Source organism: Prionailurus bengalensis, chromosome C2 (assembly GCF_016509475.1).
Source record: "Prionailurus bengalensis isolate Pbe53 chromosome C2, Fcat_Pben_1.1_paternal_pri, whole genome shotgun sequence".
NCBI lineage: Eukaryota > Metazoa > Chordata > Mammalia > Carnivora > Felidae > Prionailurus > Prionailurus bengalensis.
In genome coordinates, this window is record NC_057350.1 from 104,660,323 (window position 1) to 104,677,911 (window position 17,589).

Here is a 17,589-nt window from a genome sequence, read left to right on the forward strand (position 1 = left end):
ATAGTTTCATTTCCTTTTTTTTTTTCCTAAGCAATCTCCACTCCCAAAGTGGGGCTCGAACTCCCGACCCCAAGATCAAGAGTCACATATTCTACAGACTGAGCCATCCAGGCACCCCACATGCAACTGTATTTAATGTCTGAAAATGATAGTTGGTAACCATACATTTGACAGAATTAGAACAGCAAATCATCATTTGCAAAACAAGGAACTAATCTTGGTTGAATACAATATTTAACTTGGGGCATTACATCCTGACTCCATTTGGATAACACTTACCATAAATGCAGTTCCTAAGAGTACATTTTAATCTATTTTGTAAACATTAACAAATTTAATCTATTTTGTGCAAATTAACAACCAAATAAAAGAAAAATGTTGGGTTACTAGCAAAGCAGATGTACAGAAAGCAATTTCAGCGAATGCTGTTAAATGCATTACTCCTAAAAATTCATAACACATTCCTGTTAGTTAATAAATATCTAATTAGTACCTTTTAGGAATAAATAAATGAACGGAGAAGTGGTTAATGAGTGACAGCCAGCAGACTTCACTTTAAGGAAAAATAAATACAGATATAGAGTAAACAATACTATTGTTAAATGTTAATGAAAATGATTCTTTTACCAGTCTGAATAAGTGTTTAACAAAAGATAAAATACGTACTCATCCCCAATTCATTTTATGAACCCCATCAAAATTTTACCAGTCTAGATACTCAATAATTTAAGATCTCCATCTTGACACATACAACTTCTATAACTGGTATAGAGGTCACAGACTTAGAATGTTCTACAGGATTTTGTCTTACAATTTCCCAGTTTACTCTTAGTGAGGAGACAAAGGCAGATGTGTATTATTATAGGTTCACCATTCTTTTTCTCTTGACATTAGTATGTTTTGTTTTATATTTTCTCTGAAGATATCAACTAAAATCTTTTCAGTAATTTCTAAAGTTTCTAGTTCTTCACAGAAATGTTACATTCGTATTTCAGGGTTTCCTCCCAGACATTTCCAAGGTTATTGGCTCACCACAATATGGACATTCACCAAAAATGATGTTAAAACTCTGTCTACTAGTCAGTAGTCCTCTTAACCACTCATAGAAGAAAATTTGAAGCTGTCCACATTGGGAATTATGACACACTTGATTAGGAATGGCACTATCAAGTTGATAGGCAGAACAGATCTCACAATGCATAGAAAAATCAGATTTTTCCAGGACACCATGAGCTGGAAAATCTATTTCTAAAACATTTTTCAAATTTTGTAACAATTTTCTGGATTCCACAAATGTATGTTTCCACATAGCTTAATTCCCAGAGATTTTACCACATGGTCAGCTCCAAGAAAGCAGCACTCAGGAAGTGCAGTAGGATGCTTCATGTCTACTTCTATATTTATTGAAGCATTATTCCTTAATGCAACTCTGCATGCTGTCGTAGTCCATGTAGACTCTTCTGGCTCAAATCCCCAAGTCTTCTCACTGATTTAATCCATAACACCCCAGAATGCCTTCAGTGATTCTGACACTGACAAAAAACTGACTTTGAATGTTTATTAAGGAGCTCTGTGGTGTCCAAGAAACATAAAATAAAACACCTATTCATCCTCAATATCTGTTCCTTTGCTTTGAAGATATAATATTGATCCAATTCTTAGAAGTAAAAATGAAATTTTTTGCTTCCTTTTTCTTGAATATTTGAAAAACATGCCACTGAGACATACACAAAGGCACAAGTGGATGAAGTTAACCACCAAGCTTACCAAGAGTGGTATAAATGCAGAGAGCTTGCTTCTAAGCACATGGATATTTCTCGAATTGGTCTTGTCATATCTTGAGTGTACAAGTTAGACAGGGAAAAGAACCTTGTCATGGGTTTGTCACCCAGGAGAGATAAGGTGCCAGAGTCCCCGAATTTCCTGCTAATGGTCAAGGGACTCTCTCACAGAAAAATAATTCTTTTTAAAAGAGTCAGGGGATAAAAGGGACTAAGTCATTGAATGAAAATTGCCATTTCTCCTGTTTCTAATACTCTGTTTCTAAAAAAAAATTTTTTTAATGTTTTACTTTTGAGAGAGAGAGAGAGAGCGAGAGAAAGCTGCAGAGGGGCACAGAGAGAGGGAGACACAGAATCCAAAGCAGGCTCCAGGCTCCAAGCTGTCAGCACAGAGCCTGACACGGGGCTCAAACTCATGAACTGTGAGATCATGACCTGAGCTGAAGTCGGACGTTTAACTGAGCCACCCAGGCGCCCCATCTAATACTGTTTCTAATATTCTGTTTCTAATGTCATGTTTCACTCTCCACTGAAAAACACATGAGATAGCAAAAGACACAAAGCTTTCCTGTGGGTTATAAAGGTACCTTGATTAAAGAAAGCTTCTCTAACACCAATGACAATAGCCAAATTATGGAAAGAGCCCAAATGTCCATCAACTGATGAATGGAGAAAGATGTGGTTTATATATTCAATGGAATACTACTTGGCAATGAGAAAGAATGAAATCTTGCCATTTGCAACAATATGGATGGAACTGGAGAGTATTATGATAAGTGAAATAAGTCAGTTAGAGAAAGACAGATATCATATGTTTTCATTCATGTGGAATTTGAGAAACTTAACAGAAGACAATGGGGGAAGGAAAGGGGAAAAAATAGTTTCAGAGAGGGAGGCAAACCCATAAGAGACTCTTAAATACAGACAGCAAACTGAGGGTTGATGGGAAGGGCAGGGAAGAGGGGAAAATGGGTGATGGGCATTGAGGAGGGCACTTTTTGGGATGAGCACTGGGTGTTGTATGGAAGCGATGAATCTTAAGAATCTACTCCCAAAGCCAAGAGCACACTGTATACACTGTATGTTAGCTAACTTGACAATATATTATATTTAAAAAATAAAAATAAAAATAAAAATAAAATAAAATAAAATAAAAAATAGCATAGCTTGTAGTTTGGTCCTTCTGAGGTTTTACTACCTGGTAGCTGCAACATAGTAATAAGATCTGTGATGGGGGAAAGGTATAGTTGTAAAGTAAGGAAAGTCTACTGTAAAGGAGGAGACAGGAAAGTCGGGAGAGGCAAGAGTCCTCTAACTCAAACACATCTTAGGCAAACCAATTACAAGAAAGACTCCATATTGAAGCTGAGTCTCCGGACATTGATGCTCTCAGAACTTTTCATGCTGGAGTGAGTACCCCTAGGAAGGTTTTATGTATCTCTAAATGTACTTGCATCCCAGTTTAAAAACCACCATTATTTAGCATGTGTTAGTGATGATTAAAATTTTCCAGCTAATTCATGGGCTGGAGAGTATCTAAGGGTATCTGACAGAACTGGAAGAGTAGGCATACTCTAGGAAACCCTTGGCTTACAGGTATATGGTCCTATGGTATTACCGCTAGATCAATAAAGGGACACAAATTTATATCATTTTCTATTGGGAAGGAGTGGCTGCAATTTTGGGTGGGGGAACTGCATCATTCAGAGATAGGAGAGCTTCAGATGTATGAAATGGGTTGATGGGCATAGTGGAGAAGACAGTTTTCAAAGTACTGTTCAGCTTACAATACCTTATGTTTCTTTGGAAACTTCCCTTGATACATAAGGTTCAGTACTCATCAATCATATCTATAATACACAAATGTGTGCCCCCAAGAATAGATAATCGATTCTGGGATTGATACCCAGCCTAAACTGAGCCAATTAAATCTTCCAAGGAATTTGAAATTTTAGACAAAAGTCACTCAGAACGTGAATTGTTAGACCTAAGTCACCTTAATGGCAGAATGCTTTAAAAAATATCTATTTCTTGAAGCTTCCTGATTTCTGACATTCCAGAGGTTAAGGTTTTCAGTAGTTCCTTATAATTCATGCAATAATACAGCATTCCTCTTAGTACCATTTTTAAAATTTAGGTAGTGCTACATAAATAAGTAGATCAATGAAACAGAATGGAATCCAGAAATAGATACAAATATGTATGAGAATTTAAAGTATTATAGACATTAGTAGAGAAAAGTATTCTCTATTATAGACATTAGTATTATAGACATTAGTAGAGAAAAGAACTGTTCAATAAATGGTGTAGAGATAACCTCATTCCTTTTACCAAGATAAATTTAAGATAGATCAAATACCTCAATGAAAAAAAAATTCATTAATTATGTCAGGAGGATTTTCCTGGTTTGTTTTCTTCCAAGATTTCATTCAAGGTATGATTTGGGAGGCTGCCTTTTGGGGAGTTATACAAATTTTGCAACTGAATTCATGCCGAGTGAAGATCTGGGGCCATGGATAGTTGATTGAAATTCATAGGCTATTGCTCTGATTTAGAAATTTGTTGGTAATGTGCTTCCATATTTTTGTATGTGTGTGGTTATCATTTACTTACTATCCTCTCTATTCTCCACCCACCCCCCACCCCCCAATCCATAGCTAGCTCCAGACCATTTGGAAGTTAAAACTTTTTAAATCTATTCTTTGCTAGTGAGTTTGCTCCTTTTTCTAGTTGAAGATTCTTAGGAGAACACAGTAAGGTGTTCTGCTTTTACTGCAGCCACCAAATATTTAAAACAACTTCAGTCTGGGGCATAGAAGCATCTGGCCTTTTCAAGCTCCAAAATAGAGTGGTCATAACTTGGATTGCAGGCCACAATAGAAGGACCTTCCTGTATTTCCAGACTGAGTCACATTCAAGTTTGGTTACTGTTACTAATTTGGGGTAGGGGGACAAACTACTTTATAGGTGGTGCTGCGTTTTTTTCCAGGCACAAAATATCTGTTTGTCTGTCTTTTTGTGATGGTGGCAGCCACTGATGCTCAATGCTTAGATTCAATAATTCATTACGGATGGCCAAAAAAATGTTGATATTCAAATTCTATTCTTTCTTCTTCAGCTATCTGATGGACTTCTTCCATAAAGAGAAAATTCACATCATCTACTATTTGATTACCTAGTGTTACAGTTTATACAGGAAAGGCAGGATAAATGCTTGGTTGTTTTCTCTTATTTATCAATTTTCAAAATAAAGAGTTGATTTCCAAGCATCCTTCAGTGATGACCAATTAATTTTTTGGATCAGGGTGAAATCATGGATTTAAATATATTTGGTGTGTTTTGTTCTTATTGTTCTTAGTGATACCCAAGTTATTCCATCTCTAGTCAGTAGGAGCCAGTGACAATACCATCAATGTGATGACTGGAGAGGTACAAAGTCGCATATGCTCTCCACATTCTCATGCCACTTCTTTTTACAATTGTACTATATCTCCATTGTCAGAGCATTCAGCCATTACATACTACATTCTCTGCCTTATATCTCTCACTTAGTCTTAGTTCCGAGTAGAAGTTAAATGCTTATCAAGTCATTTTATCAATGTCACTTTAAGTATTTTACTTATTTTAATCCCCCTTCTCCAGTAGACTCATCAAGAACACTATTCCCTGAGTTCTTATGCTGATGACAGCGTGTATGGATATAAAATTCTTGCCTCATATTTTCCTGCTTTGAGTATCTTAAATATATTACTTACTTTTCTTTAAGAATAAAGTGTTGATGTTGAAAAATGTAAAGACAATATTCCTTTCTTCCCTGTATAAATGACTTGGGCTATTTCTCTAAGTACCTAAAGGAATTTTTATTTCTTTCCCTTTAAAGTCCAATAATTTCACTAGACTGTATCTCAGTGATGGTCATTCTGGGTCAGCTTTATCAGATAAACTGAGTGCCCTCTCAATATTTCATTTTAATTCTCATTTCAGTGTCTCAAATTACAGATTTCAGGGTTTTTTTTCTTTGTCAAGATTTTCCTCAGATATTACTAATTACGTTGACCTTCTCTGCCTGTCTCACTGTTTATATTTTTTAAGTTTATTTATTTTATTTTGAGAGAGAGAGAGAGAGAGAGAGCTGGCATGCACGAGTGGGGAAGGGGCAGAGAGAGAGGGACAGAGAGAATCCCAAGCAGGCTCTGCACTGCCAGCCCAGAGCCTAAAGGAGGGCTCAATCCCATGAACCCATGAGATCATGACCTGAAGTCAAGAGCCAGACGCTTAACCGACTGAGCCACCCAGGTGCACTGTCTTATTGGTTTTTTACTCCTTTTCATCTCTCTCTCTTTGTGATTTTTAAAAATTTCCCTTCGTTTCATCTTCCATTGAGGCATTATTTTGTATTCTTTTTCTAGTTTTGATTTTGTTTCAGTTCTCCATTTCTATCTTAACACGTGAAAGTAATAAAAGTGGTATTTTATTAACAGATGTTTGTTCTATAAACTCAAATTTATGATACTTACCTAGAATGCAGACAATAAAAACAAAGGTGAACATAAAATTAGTAAACATAAAATTTTTAAACAGGGAGATATGGCAAACAGCAGCAGCATATCAACCTTATCACCCAGTTTATTTCTGTATTTTGTTTTAGTTACAAAGTATTAAGAAAACTTTGATTAACAAAGATTGGTTTAAAAAGGCACCATTTGCAACCGTTCCCAATTTACTTTACAATCTTAAGATATTCTTTAATTAAATAGAATATATACCTTTAATTATAATTTTTAAAGTTTATTTATTTTGAGAGAGAGACAGTGCAAGTGGGGGAGGGGCCGACAGAGAGACAGAGAGAGAGAATCCCAAGCAGGTTCCATGCTGTCAGCAAAGAGCCCCAAGCAGGAACCGAATGCATGAAGCCAGGAGATCAAGACCTGAGCCAAAACCAAGAGTCAGACACTTAACCGACTGAGCCACCCAGGCACCCCAATTAGTGGATATTAAATAGAGGATACAGAAGAAGCTGTATAATAAGGTCTACACAAAAATGCATTAATTTGATAGTAAATAATAATACATCTTGATAATCTCTAGTTTTTTGATATTAGGCATTGTGTAATATTGTTTTCAGCACATAATTTTTAAAGCTTAGATTAAAATTTAACTAAAGCATAATTGATATCCAATGTTGTATTAGTTTCAGGTGTACAACATAATTATTAGACAATTCTATATATTATGTAATTCTCACCACAATGACCGTAATTAACCATTTGTCACCACACAGTTATTATAATATTATTGACTATACTCCCTATGCTATACTTTTCATTCCTTGTTTATTTATAACTGGAAGTTTGTACCTCTTAATACACTTCACCTATTTTGCCCTCTCTCTGCCTCCTACAGCTATTACCAATTTTTCTCTGTATTCGAGTCTGTTTGTTTTGGTTTTTTGTTTGTTCATTTGTTTTGTTGTTTTTGTTGTTGTTTTTAGATGCCACATATAAGTGAAATCACGTGGTTTTTGTCTTTCTCTGCCTGACTTATTTTACTCAGCATAATATGTGCTAGGTCCTTCCATATGGTTGCAAATGGCAAGATTTTATTCTTTTTTATGGCTGAGTAATATTCCATTGTATACACATACCACATCCTTATCCATTCATCTATTGATGGATACTTGTTTCCAAATCTTTTGTATCTGGCTATTGTAAATGATGTGTCAATAAACGTATGAATGCATATACTTTTTTGAACTAGTATTTTGTTTTCTTTAGGTAAATACCAAGCTGTGGAATAATTGGGTTATGTGGTACTTCTCTTTTTAATTTTTTTGAGGAAAATCCATACTCTTTTCCACAGTGGCTGCACCAATTTACATTCCCACCAACAGTGTGCACAAGGGTTCTTTTTTCTCTACATCCTTACCAACACTTGTTAGTCCTTGTCTTTTTGACATTAGTCATCTGACTGGTTTGAGGTAATATCTCATTGTGGTTTAATTTGCATTTCCACGATGATTAGTGATGTTGAACACTTTGTTGTGTCTGTTTACCATCTGTATGTCTTCTTTGGAAAAATGTCTATTCAGGCCCTCTGCCCATTTTTTAACCATATTTTTTTAATGTTAAGTTGCGCAAGTTTTTTGTATAGTTTGGATATTAACCCCTTATTGGATAGATAATTTGCAAATATGCCCTCCCACTAAGTAGGCTGCCTTTTCATTTTGTTCATTTCTTAATGATTTTAATTCTTTTCTGAGATCCATCACGTCAAATAAAACTTATTTGTTCTTTCATTTGTTATATCATTTTCTTTGTATTCTAGCTTGATTTGAGATATTATAGTTTTTAATCTGCTTTATGAGAATGTCCTTTGGGCAAGTTTTCATCATCTATAGGAATATTATTCTCCATTTCCTGAATTTTCATAGAATTTTATCTCCCTTTTCTGTTTCTTAATTTGTATGTCTAAGTAGTTTTCCTAAACTTTTAAAAAACAATGTTGTTTTGGATAACTTTTTAGAGTTTAACTTTCTATCTAAACCTTGATGATAAGTTTATATTAGAACATTATAACTCTACAGTTCTCGTTTCAATGTTTTTTCTAAAGAAAAATTGGCAAGAATATGGCATGCTTACATTTTGAAATTTGATTGTTCCTTTCTACCTCCATCGCACTATTAAGCTGAATGTTCTTTTACTTTGACCTTTGCTGCCTGTGTCCTGCTAAATTTGGATTCTATCCCCAGATGTTTCTCGTCTTTGAAGAGTTTTGTCCCTGAAGAGAGTTTTACTTAGAGAATGTATATGGACCATATCATCCTAACCTTTGCAGATTTTCTTGAAACCCTTTACACTCCCCTCACAGAGAGACATGTAATATTGATTCTATCAAGGAAAGAAGAAAGAAAGATTAAGATACTAAACATGTAAATCTAAGATTTAAAAAAAGGAAGAAAGGGGTGCCTGGGTGGCTCAGCCAGTTAAGTGTCCGACTTCAACTCAGGTCATGATCTCACAGTTTGTGAGTTTGAGCCTCTCATTGTGTTCTCTGCTATCAGCGTAGAGCCTGCTTCAGATCCACTGTCTCCCTCTCTTTCTATCCCTCCTCTGTTCTCTCTCTCTCAAAAATAAATATATAAAAAAAAAGTGAGAAAAATTCTCTGAGTAAAGTCCTTGTGTGGTTATTACAACAGCTATCTAACAAAAACAATTAAGAAATAAGAGAAATTCCCCAAAGTTTCATGTGGAAACACCATACTGGTTAACACTTCTAAGTAACAGAAACCACCTCTAGCTGAAATTTAAACAAGATAATTTATCATAAACACGCAGAGCTGATTCAAATGGTCCAAGAGTAGGAAGCAGCCAAGCCAGGAAGTCTTTCTTCCTCCACCCCCACCTCCACCCCTTAGCTTTCAAGTCAGCTTCAATCTCTGCATCTCCTTTTTTCCTCCTCTCTTACTACACACTGGTTTAGTCTACTTCCTGCTTCACAAGGCGGAAAGTGTCCGTTGATACCTGAGTTTCCAGCTCCCCTGTTCCCAAAATAAGCCTAGAATTTCTAGTCTACATTCCAAAGGCCATCAGAGAGACTCTGATTGACCCAGCTTTGATTCAAGACTATGGCCAAGAGGGGGGGGGGGGGGGGGAGGGCAAGTTGGTAGAATAGAAGTGTCTCCACTGTGATCAAATGTTGGCATGGATTGAGCCTGAGGATAAGACAGAAGAGGGGCAAGGCAAGTGAAAAGAAGAGTCAGTTCCTGGAAACTAGGGGGCCAAACAGACAAAGCAGGTATGAAATCCATGTTTCTATTTTCATCAACATTAGCCATGTATATTTCACACATGACATCTACCTATAAAAAGTCAGGACTAAGAAAACCTGGTTCAAAAACTAGAAGAATGAATAAGAACTAGGAGATCTCTTTTCCTCCACTTCAACATACTTTCTGAAACAAAATCAAGACTGTGAGACATACAGGGTTGTCTGGATGGCTCAGTCGGTGAAGCATCCCACTTTGGCTCAGGTCATGATCTCGCAGTTTGGGAGTTCGAGCCCCACATAGGACTCTCTGCAGTTAGCACAGAGCCCACTTTGAATCCTCTGTCCCCCCTTCTCTCTCTGCCTCTCTCTCTCAAAAATAAATAAATGTTAAAAAAAAAAAAAGACAGTGTATGTCTATACAGTTACTCCCTGGGAGGTTATGAGCAATAAAAACAACATAAAACAAAAACCCAAACTGAATTCTGAGTTTTAAAAAGGATATGCTTGCTGAGCACTGTTTTGCTACTTTTTAAGAAGCAAATTTAGATTTTTCAGTACACTGAAAGTGATAGTACTAAGAGCCTCTGAACTACTTTGTTTAAATGAAGATGGAGAAGTTAGCTACTTAACTTAATGTAAGCAAAATAGACTAAGTAAAATACATATTGTGGAAGCAAATACTTTTGAAACTTGGCTATGAGCTCCACTTGAGAAATATCAGCTATTTGAAATAATTTTGAAATAGTGAGAAAGTTTGAATCCACAAAAGAATACAAATTTCAGATCCTAGAAAATATATACTGTCAGCTGTCACTGAGTTTATTTATTGTTTTACTACTTTTTCATTTTTAAGATGAACAGAAAAATAAATCTTCTCAGCCTTTGGAAAGCAAATAATTTGAAGATAAATATCTCAATTCTTCTTTCATAGTCTGATAAAGTCTTCTTAGGAAAGATGGCTATTTCTCATAAATATCTATGGTACATAATTTTTTTAAAACAAATTTGAAGTTTAAAATACATACATGAATTAACACTGTATAAAATACAGTTACACGGTTAGACCTGAGGTGTGGCTTCCGTCGTAGGAGAATCTCTCCAGATAATGAATTGTGTTTTCTCATTTTTGGCGAGGAAAGCTAGCATTTGCTTCACCATTTTCAAACCCAAAGAACCTTCCTGCAAATGTACCATGATGGTAAGCGATACTGATAACAGGGAAGGCTGTGCACCTGTGGGGGCAGGGGGTATGTGGGAAGCCTCTGTACTTTCCTTTCCGTTTTGCTGCTAACCTAAAACTGCTCTAAAAAATAAAGTCTTAAAAGAAAATCTTCATGATCTTTAAAATATCCTTTGAGTTTTCTCTCTTAGATATGTAGGTGCCAGTATCTAGTGTCCCTGATTGGTTGACTAAATTGTAAAGAAGGGGCAGATGTTTGGTAGGCCCACCAAGACTAACATCCAAATTTGCATCTGTACAACAAGCAGTGACAATTAAGCCATGCCTGCCGCCTGGCTAATCACAGTCATAAGACACTAGCAATTGTTAAATGCATCTCAGGCTCAGAGATGTTAAAATGCTAAATTAAAAAAAAAATGCAGCTTAGAAGCAACATAATTATTTCAGATGCCTCTCTGATGAGAGAAGTCATTTGAGCTGAAGGCACTGAGCCATGCAAAAATCTGGGAGAACAGCATCTAGGCAAAGGGAACAGCAGGCACAAATGTCCAGCGGTAGGATGAACTTGGGTGTATTTAACAGAAGGAAAGAAGGACAGCATAACTAGGATAAAACAAGCCATGAACAAAGAGTACTGAGTCCAGTATCGAGGCTGGTTTCAAACAGGGCAAAATGAGATGCTGTCCAAGGGTGAACACCACATATTGGATATGTGTCTACATGCAATTATTAATGTCCTACATCTAAATATTGCTGAGGCAGCTACTTAACCAAAAACCTTTACTGAAGCTGAATATCACTGGATTTTGTTAAGGTTATTAATAATTAGGCTTTACAAAAGTCTCAGGGAGGCCCAAGCAGCTCGGGACTGAGACCACTCACCCACTGGATTTGGACTTGGCTAGATAAATATCACTTAGAATCATCATTGTGGTACAGATTCATCCTAATTCTCTGCACATATTTCTGCTGAATAGAAGTCAGAATTTGGGACCCCCTTGAGGTCGAGGACTCAAACAAATGACCCTGACCACTGGGTCTGTCACATGAGTTTTGCAGATAGTTCATAGGCACCTGAGAGGATAAAGTAGTACTACAATCCAGCCAAGTCCCACTAAACCTAGCTGTGAGTCCTGGGGCGGGGCTGGGCTGTGTCCACCAAAGGGGGCTTTTTTTTTTCCTAATTTGCACATAGTCCCCAAATGGGCTAGCTTTGGCCTACCCCAACTCCCCCCTCACCTTTCTGGATTTTGTAACTATTACAAACAACTAATACAAACAAACTATTTGCTTGTATAACACTTTCCAATTTTCACAGGGCTTTAATCTTATTCTCTTGTCACACAAGGCAATCTTCTTATCCCGATTTATAGAGAAGTGAACAAAGGATCAGCAAGACCATTTGGCTGGTCCAAGGTTTTCCCCTGAAGAGTGGCAGAATTGACTCTAAGTCACAGGTCTTCAGCTGGGGTCTCACTCTATATCCTGCTGCCTCAAGCATGATGATGGCGGGGAGGACCATAGTGCTGGCTGAACTGATGCTCCTGGCTTAGAATGCTGCAGGGGCCTTTCTAATCATGGAAAATGCTTCTCCATCCTTTTATTTTTCACACTCACTTTTCTGCTGGGCTAGCATTTCTCTCTCTTCTTCTCCTTGCCTTTGAAAATAGAACAGCTGCTATGACTGTGGTGATTTTATTTTAAAAGACAATCACCAATTTTTTCACTTCTCATGAATTTTATATTCTTCTCACAATTTGTTCATGATAGAGAAGATAAATGTGTTAAGGAAAGCAGCATAAAGATGACTTAATAGATTCAGATGTTCTTCTCTGAATAACTTGTCCTGTTATGTATAATTGTGGTACCATCATGGAGCACATCAGGCCACAGCGTCTTCCCAATGGGTGTCAATCTCTTCAGGAAACCCCCTGCCCAGATCATGCTCATCTTTCCATGCCAGGCCTCCTTTTGGTGGAGATCTCAAAAGCCAAGGTTTGAATTCTTTCCAACTCATCCTAGAATCACTTCCTATGTCAGAGTTTGAGGAAACATCCATAACCAGCTTTTCTTAGGTTGTGAGTTCTCCCTTTTGCAGAAGGCAGGAACTCTCTCACTTTACTTTTCTTCCAAATTTTTTAATTCCAGAAGTCAGAATAATTTTAAAGCAGTTGCTTCTGATGCATATGGAAATGGAAACAGGTGAGTGAGAAACTTTTTACCTGCTGACTACAAAGACAGAATAAAGACAGTGAAGTGAATTTTGAATACAGTTGAATTTATTCAATTTGACCATCCATTAAGCTAAGGTTGCCTCTGTGTCTTTATGTTAAAACAGCCTGTTTTTTAAAACGATGATGATAACAGGTAGAAAGTTTTTTTTTTTATTTTGTTGTGCCTTTTTAACAATGTCCTTATTTGGCAAAATATGGTCACAAAGCTTTAAGAATGGAAGCTATTGTCCTAAGGTCTGTGATACAGAATGAACAAATTCTCACTGTGGAAGATACTTCCATTGTCCTCTCCTATGTGTTTCACCCTATGGCTAGACTGGCTCAGCAATTCTCAATCCATAATGGAAGCAACCTTCTCTGCCAAAAGTTACATGCAATTATTCTGAAAATAGAAACCATAAAGAACTTACATATCTATTACAAAGGAAATGGTTAAATATACCATAGAACTAGGGATATCATCCAGCAGTTAAAAGAATGAGGCTATTGTAAATGTATGACAGTTAAAGCTCTCCCTAACCAAGAATTTTATGAAAGAAGGAGTGTATTCATTATCTAGTGTATTAGTTGGAATCTCCAGAGAAATGGAATCAATAAATGTATATCCCCTAAATCTATTTACCTACATACCTATCTCCCTCCCTCTCTCTCTCTCTCCACATATATATATATAAACAATTTATCATAAGGAATAGGTTCATGCAATTATGGAGGCTAAGAAGTCCGACATCTGCAAGTGGTAAACTTATGAAAAAATATTGTTTTCAAAATCACTGGGATTTCAGAATTATTGATAGGAGATTGTGGATCTATATAAGGGAAAGACAGAACCAATCAGTAATGGGTACACACTCCATTAATTAATTGATTTGTATAGAACTGATGCCCTTAGGAAAATATTTGTGTGTCTTTGCTAACTGGGGACATCGTCCTTATCACCCCTTTGTCCTATAGGGGAGAGGCAGCATTTTGCTCCTTACCATTGTCTCCTGGCTGGGACAAGCCCTTCCCTTAAACCCCCACCAGAGCTGAGATAGGTTGGCAGGGGAGTTTAGCAGACATGGTCATTTCTTACTGCTCTTAGAAGTGGCTTCTCTCAAAGATGCCACCACCAATGGAACCTTGCCTTGACTACCTCCCTGTTTGGCTCCCATCTATCTTGATGTCTCACGGTCCACATCATACTTCCAGCAAGGACTGAAAAGGAGATAAAAGTTCTTCCTCTTTAGTTCCTGTCCATCCTCCATCCCTAAATTTTGCACCCCAATAATTTACAACTACTAGTCACGTGGATGATTGCCAGTAGAATTGTTTCCTTTCAAAAGAATCACCACCAAAGCAAGGCTATGGTCATCCTAAACTCCACCCCCTCTCACCCATCAGGACAATGATGACATAATGGCAGCCAACATCAGCATATTCTGGGTTATAGAATCTCAGTGGGCATATCCACAGTCCACTCTGTGCTACATTGGACCAAGTCCAGGTCACTTTTCCAAAGTTCCAAAGGTAGATCAGGTATGCTTAGCTCTCCTCCAGTTTTAGAGGTTCTGCTCCTAATTCTCTGCACATTACTCCACAAAGAACACATATACACACCTCCAGCAAAACAAACAGAGCATGGTCTAAATCCAAATATGGAAAGTAATCCTTTCTCCTGTGTTAGACACAAGTCTGCATGGTCTGGCTTTGCTAAAATACCACTCTTTGGCAAGACATACCAGTTTTATATTACAAGATAAAATATTTGGCTTAGCTTCTCAAACTAAACATCTCCATTATGGTAGCCTCAGTTTCCCTCAAGAATTATACTTTTGTGAGTCTAGATGTTAAGAGCACTACAAAACAATACACAAAAAAGCAAAGGAACTCTCCTCTTCCACTGAAGATTACTGTTGAAGATCTTGTAAAAGAACTTCTCCCATTCCTGGGCTACTGCAAGTTTTAAAGATTAGGGTACAATCTCAATATATTGTTTTGTGTGTGTGTGTGTGTGTGTGTACTATATTGTAATTAATAAATAGTCTGTGGGGTGATACATGATAATATGTGAATAACCCATTCCCCAATATCCTCAAAACTCTTTCACCCAATAATTTTAGCATCCTTTGATGATCCTTGCCTGAATTATTTCAATAGTGGTTGCAAATGGTGATTTTTCGAATTCTATATTTTTTCTACATTTATTAGCTAGCAGTCTTTGGAAGAAGAAAGCTTACCTCCACCGCCACCTTTATTTTGAGTGTCACTATGGACTAATGGGTTCTTTTCTGACTCAAGATGATATAATACATTATCATCGTTATTCTTTTTGATGTTTAATTTATCACAAATTTGGGCAGCAGGAAAAACTTTAAGGTAATTCCTGTATCTCTTTGACATGTCCCCATTAATTTCCAGCACTTCTCCATTCTTGTGCACAAGATGTTTCCAACTTACTGTGTATTTCCTGTATCCCAGACTTAAAATCAGCCATTTCCCCAAAAAACCTGGGTTCCTTTCAGTGGAGAACAGTATTTAGAAATCAGCATCTGTGTACAAGTTATGCCCAATGCTACTGAAATATTATTGCTTCTAGGTCTTTTCAGGAGACAGGGCTAGGAAATACATTTTTTTTTATTTTTAGAGAGAAAGTGAGAGCAGGGGAGGAGAGCAGAGGAAAGAAAGGAGGGAGGGAGAGGGAGAGAGAGCGAGAGACAAAGAGAGAGAGAGAGAGAGAGAGAGAGGATCTCAAGCAGTCTCCACACTCAGCACAGAACCCAATATGGGGCTCCATCCCATGACCCTGGGATCATGACCTGAGCCAAAATGGAATTGGACACAACCAACTGAACCACCCAGGCACCCCAGAAATAAAAATTTTTAAAGAAGCATGAGTTAATACTGATACTTGCAATTCAAATCAAATCTAATTTCCAAAAAAAAAAAAAAAAAAAAAAGCCAGGATTCTTCCTAACCTCCAATTGGTATCTCCCTTCTCCCATAGTGAGGAAAAATCTTCTGATTTCCAACAGTTTTCTTAACACATACAAAATAACTTGAGAATTTCTTCACTGATAGCACTATAAAAAACAAACCTAAAAAGAAAATGTCATTATTTATTCACAATTCTTTCTGTACTTAAAATACATTCTGTTAAGATAACACTGTGCTCAAAAGCAAGTTGAATGAACTTTTTTTCCCGAGTTATGGTATCTAGATGATAGTTTCATTTGGGAGCTTCGTTTGTAGCTGTGTTCAGTCTTAAGGGTTTGCTTTTTAAATTTTTATTGATTTAATATGTAAAATATTTACAGTTTCAAAAGTCAAAACTACAGGGGCGCCTGGGTGGCGCAGTCGGTTAAGCGTCCGACTTCAGCCAGGTCATGATCTCGCGGTCCGTGAGTTCGAGCCCCGCGTCGGGCTCTGGGCTGATGACTCGGAGCCTGGAGCCTGTTTCCTATTCTGTGTCTCCCTCTCTCTCTGCACCTCCCCCGTTCATGCTCTGTTTCTCTCTATCACAAAAATAAAATAAACGTTGAAAAAAAAAATTAAAAAAAAAAAAGTCAAAACTACATAAAGAAGGAAGCTCAGAGAAGTTACACTCCTTTTCCAACATTTTCAGTAGTTTCTGGTTTATCCTTCTTACATTTCTTTTTAAAATAATATGCAAATAGGGGGCGCCTGGGTGGCGCAGTCGGGTTAAGCGTCCGACTTCAGCCAGGTCACGATCTCGCGGCCCGTGAGTTCGAGCCCCGCGTCAGGCTCTGGGCTGATGGCTCAGAGCCTGGAGCCTGTTTCCGATTCTGTGTCTCCCTCTCTCTCTGCCCCTCCCCTATTCATGCTCTGTCTCTCTCTGTCCCAAAAAAAATAAACGTTGAAAAAAAAAATTTTTTTTAAATAATATGCAAATATATGTCATCTTATTCCCCCCATAAGTCCGTGAATACAGAGTATCTTTCCACTTCTTTATGTCTTTTCATGCTCTGTCTCTCTCTGTCCCAAAATAAATAAATAAACGTTGAAAAAAATTTTATTTTTAAATAATATGCAAATATATGTCATCTTATTCCCCCCATAAGTCCGTGAATACAGAGTATCTTTCCACTTCTTTATGTCTTCTTTGATTTCTTTGAGCAATGTTTTATAGTTCCCAGTATATGAGTCTTTCACCTCCTTGGTTAATTCTAAGTGTTTTATTCTTCCTGATGCTATTGTAAATGGAATTGTTTTTAATTTCCTATTTAGATTGTTCATTGTTAAATATTTCCGTTATTATAGGAAGGTTGACCATCTTTTCATACATTTAGGGGCTATTTGTATTTCTTTTTTGGTGGAACTCTCTGTTTTCATCTTCTACTCATTTTTCTGTTGTATTGTTGGTGTTTGCCTTCTCAGTTTTTAGGAGCTCTTTAAATATTACTAACATCATCCCTCTGGAGAGGGGCTTGAATTACACAGGTGTATGCATTTGTCAAAAATCAGCGAATGTACACTTAAGTTTTGTGCGTTCATTGTATTTAAATTTTATATCAGAAGAAAGTCAGACTTGGGTGACTGATAAATGGAGCTGCTTTTGACCAAATCAGGTATCTGGAGAATAAAAAGATTTTATGAGGTTAACTAGGACATGTTAAATTTGAGGTAC

The 17,589-nt window shown here is 37.0% G+C and overlaps 1 protein-coding gene and 1 pseudogene across 1 annotated transcript in view; both read right to left on the reverse strand.

Annotated features, from left to right (window-relative positions):
* Positions 1-17,589, reverse strand: part of LOC122491016 (serine/arginine repetitive matrix protein 1-like) — a 63,314-nt gene that overhangs the window by 22,307 nt on the left and 23,418 nt on the right. The window lies entirely within an intron of this gene.
* LOC122492227 lies at positions 50-15,344 on the reverse strand (annotated as a pseudogene).